Raw genomic sequence first — 5,194 nt, 5'->3', positions numbered from 1 at the left:
CCTATCGTGGCTGTCTGCGTCTGGCCTATCGTGGCTATTTCTGTTGGTCTATTGAGGCCTGTCTGTGTCTGCCTACCGTGGCTGTCTGCGTGTGGCCTATCGTGGCTATTCATGTTGGTCTATCGGGGCCTGTCTGCGTCTGCCTATCGTGGCTATTTATGTACGGTCTATTGGGGCCTGTCTGTGTCTGCCTATCGTGGCTGTCTGCGTCTGGCCTATCGGGCTATTTATGTTCGGCCAATTGGGGCCTGTCCGCGTTTGCCTATCGTGGCTGTCTGCGTCTGGCCTATCGTGGCTATTTCTGTTGGTCTATCGAGGCCTGTCCGTGTCTGCCTATTGTGGCTATTTCTGTTGGTCTATCGAGGCCTGTCTGTGCTGCCTATCGTGGCTGTCTGTGTCTGCCTATCGTGGCTATTTCTGTTGGTCTATCGAGGCCTGTCCGTGTCTGCCTATCGTGGCTATTTCTGTTGGTCTATCGAGGCCTGTCCGTGTCTGCCTATCGTGGCTATTTCTGTTGGTCTATCGAGGCCTGTCCGTGCTGCCTATCGTGGCTGTCTGTGTCTGCCTATCGTGGCTATTTCTGTTGGTCTATCGAGGCCTGTCCGTGTCTGCCTATCGTGGCTATTTCTGTTGGTCTATTAAGGCCTGTCTCTGTTTGCCTATCGTGGCTGTCTGTGTCTGGCCTATTGCGGCTATTTCCGCAAAAAAACTTATAAGAAGTTTAATCTAACGTCTTTATACTGGTCATGCTAACTCTCTTTCTATTTCTTCCAGGAACCTCAGGATTCTCAACTGGTGGGTATACTTCATCTACTTTTTGGGGGGAAGGCTGGCCCCGTCTGGAGGTCTCATAATCCACCTAGTTTTGGGGGTCTGCTGCGCCCCTGCCTTCGTCTTCAGGCAGGAAATGCAGATTCGCTACCCTCGGATTACGAGCCATGGACGGGGCCTTCCGCCAAAGAAATGTATAATTGTGCTCGCTGAGCTGTCAATAAATGTATGCTTCGTACATTCTTTTATCTCCCGAGTCTTTCTGGTAGAAATACATTTTGGTCCAAAAATAGCAAAAACTACGACTTTATTCAGCATTGTCTTCTCTTCCATGTCTTTTGTAAGACAGTTCAAAACAAAGCAGTTTATCATATCCGGTTCGCGAACGAATCATTCGATGTAATCGGATCTTTTTGAACTAGTTCACCAAATCGAACTGAATAGTTTTAAACGGTTCGCGTCTCCAATACGCATTAATCCGCAAATTACTTAAGCTGTAACTTTTTTTATGTGGCTGACACTCCCTCTTAGTTCAAACAAACCAATATCCAGGAGTAATTCATGTACTCAAACTGAATGAACTGCTGTGAAAAGAGAACTGAAGATGAACACCGAGCCGAAACTTTAAAAGTTTAAATCTAATGCTGCACAAAAACTAAAAATGCATCATAGCCAATGTTGCTACTAATCTTTGACATGCCGAAGTAAAAAAAAAATCCAGCCACAATTACTTTTATATTGAAAATAAGTAATTTTGTGTGTGTTTTTCCCCCAAATCAGTGACATCATTTATGAACTTGGCAATAAAGAGTTAAAACCTTGGACTTTTTAAAAAACATTTGGTAGTTTTGATCAGGACTGAAGTTAATTAACAGATTTATGCAAAAAAAATATGAATCTGACACATTTTTACAGCAGTTTAATTGAGTAGATGTTTTCATCCCGAACATAACGAAAGGGTAGTGAATTTGAACTATGCACAAGGGTTAAGAAAATGCTTAAAAAATGTTTAAAATGCTATAGTTTATTTTTTACTTTGCAATTCAACAACTACTTTTCTTAAAGGGGGGGTAAAATGCTATTTCATGCATACTGAGTTTTTTACACTGTTAAAGAGTTGGATTCCCATGCTAAACATGGATAAAGTTAAAAAAATTAAGTTGTACGTTTGAAGGAGTATTTTTGTTCCAAAAATACCACTTCCGGTTTGTCACAAGTTTCGGAAAGTTTTTTTCGAGTATGGGTCTGTGTGACGTTAGATGGAGCGGAATTTCCTTATATGGGTCCTAAGGGCACTTCTGCCAGAAGAGCGCGCGCTCCCGTAGAGCAGAGTACAGCAGAGACATTCACTGATCAGAGCGAGAGACCGAATTGTCATAAAAGAAGTGTGTTTTTGGTTGCCAGGGCAAGATAACCCTGCACAGATTACCAAAAAAAAAAAAAAAACAGCATTAAGGGACCAGTGGATGGAGTTTATTTTTACAGAGCATCAACGGAGTTGTGCAAGTGTTTTTGTTTGTTCCCTGCATTTCGAAGATGCTTGTTTTACAAACAAGGCCCAGTTTGACACCGGATTTGCACATCGTTTATTTCTTAAGGATAATGCATTCCCAACGAAAAGAGTCACGATCGTGTGTTGGAACCGCATGCGGTTAGTAAAACTGCTTCAAATATCTCTGTGCTGTTAACTTAGCTATTGGCGCGTAAGCACATCAAGTAAATAACATGCGATGTTGTCATCAAAATGCACTTTCCACATGTACACCTTAAAAAAAAATATAAAAAAAAAGACCACATAAAGTGGAATCGCTAAGCAAATATATACAGTTTCAGTACATACCACATAGAGACGCCGTTGCTGATGCTGCTCTTGTTAAATTTCAGCCTCTGGATCTGATTCTGGATCATAAATATGCGGCTGAATCTTACTGTTAGCCATGGTTTGTTTTGGATGGTGTTTTTTCCCTCACGGTAATGTCACAGCTTCCAAACGCTCTCAACGCAAAAGCCTACTCGTGCTCGTGATTCTTTAGCTCCGCCCACACGTCACGCCTCCAGCCACTCATGTTTTTCCAGGAAAAATCGGTACAGACTATCTTTCTCTTATGAATATAATAAAACTAAAGACTTTTTGGAGTTATGAAGGATGCAGTACTACTCTATAGGTACTCAAGATTACCAGGATATTGAGTGAAAACGAGCATTTCACCCCCCCTTTAAATGAGACTTCCCCGATGACGTACGCAGCCTTCAAATGTGACCTCCGGAGGACACAGCCTCCGAAATGAGAGACATGTACATACAGTACAGACCAAAAGTTTGGACACACCTTCTCATTCAAAGAGTTTTCTTTATTTTCATGACTATGAAAATTGTAGAGTCACACAATATAGCAAAAGAGAAGATTGCAATCATCAAAACAAAAAACATTAAACTACCTGGACCAATGCAAGAGAAAGCAACTTGAATCATGGAAGACTAGAAACACTGAAGCTTAGTTAATCATATATATATATATATATATATATATATAAGACAGATATAATGGAAAAATATACACAGGTACAATAGCATAAACATAAAAAAAATAACATTGATGGTAATGATTTGAATCTATATATGCTGCCCACAATGCTTTCCATTTCAAGGCAAGGCAAAGCAAGGCAAGGCAAGGCAAGTTTATTTATATAGCACATTTCGTACACAATGGTAATTCAAAGTGCTTTACATAAAAGAAAGTATAATAATAATGAAGAAAAATAATAACAAGAATAAAACAAGCAATTTTAAAACTTTTAAAATTATTTCAATAATGTACTTATTTAAAATGAATTGAAAAACGTTTTCATTTTTCAGAAAATGATTTTACATAAAAAAACTGTGAAAATATATGTTTAGCTGATTGCACTATATATATATATATATATATATATATATATATATATATATATATATATATAATGGTTTTTAAATGATAGTATGCTGATTTAGTTACTGCTTTGACATGACTACTGAAACTAAGGTCTGTCTCCAGAATCACAACAAAGTTTCCTGACTTGATTTTTAGTTGTTTGACCCCTAGAGTCAAGATATGCATTCACCTTGAACACTTCATCTTTGTTTCCAAATGCAAAGACTTCAGTTTTTTCTTGTTTAACTGAAGAAAGTTCTGGCACATCCAACTATTAATTTCATCAATGCATTGGCAGAGGGAGTCAATGGGGCTGTAGTCAGTTGGAGATAAGGCTAGGTAAATCTGGGTATCAGCATAGCTGTGCAATTTGGTTCTTTCACATTATTTGACTTAGTGGGAGCATATACAGGCTAAACAAGAGCGGTGCAAGAATTGACCCTTGTGGGACTCCGCATGTCATGGACGTCTACTTAGACTTATGCTCTCCTAGACTCACATAATAGCCTCTCCCTTCTAAGTATGACCTGAACCATTCGAGTACAATCCCAGATAGCCCGACCCAGTTTTCCAGTCTCTGTAGAAGTATGTTATGATCGACAGTGTCAAATGCAGCACTGAGATCTAGCAATACCAGCACCGATATTTTGCCAGAGTCACAATTTAAGCGAATATAATTTATTATCTTAATGCGTGCTGTCTCTGGGCTGTGATGCGGTCGAAAACCAGATTGAAAATTATCCAGGTATCCAGTTTAAGTATTTGTTTAGCTGATTAAAAACTACCTTTTCTATAATTTTGCCTATTAAAGGAAGATTAGATATTGGTCTAAAATTGCTCAAAATGGTGTTATCAAGATTGCTCTTTTTCAGAAGGGGCTTAACAACTGCAGTTTTTAAGGAGTCTGGAAATGTCCCAGAAAGAAGTGAGGTGTTAACGACTTCTAAGATCTGCTTCTAAGCAGTTAAGCACACTTTTGAAAAAAGATGTGGGAGGTGTGTCAAGACAGTAGGTTGTCAATTTTAGGTGCTGCACTACTTCTTCCAGAATTTTGCTATCAATTGCTTTAAAAATAGACATAGTATCTTTTTGATATTGTGGCCTAATCTGTCTGACCTCTGCATTACTTGAGGATGTGCTAATCGCCTTCCTGATATTGATGATCTTCTCAGAAAAGAAGGAAGAAAACTCCTTGTATTTGCTGTCTGATAGTTTTTCACTGGGAATCTGACTTGGGTGGGTTTGTCAGTCTCTCAACTGTGGCAAAAAGAGTACGAGTGTTATTTAAGTTACCGTTTATAAGGTTTGAGAAGAAAGTCTAGCTGTGGCTAGTTTCACATTAAAAGCATTTCAGACCTACACTTTTGTGTTGCATTTGATATATTTGAGATCTCAATTTGACTATCACAATTATGATTTGCAATATTTTAATTAGTTCTTTATGGATTAGTTTAGTCTCAGAATCATTATGATTATCATGCCTATTACTGAAGACATTCAGTGCTTTTTTCC

Source organism: Carassius auratus, unplaced genomic scaffold (assembly GCF_003368295.1).
Source record: "Carassius auratus strain Wakin unplaced genomic scaffold, ASM336829v1 scaf_tig00026882, whole genome shotgun sequence".
NCBI lineage: Eukaryota > Metazoa > Chordata > Actinopteri > Cypriniformes > Cyprinidae > Carassius > Carassius auratus.
Note: the sequence above shows the minus strand (reverse complement) of the source record.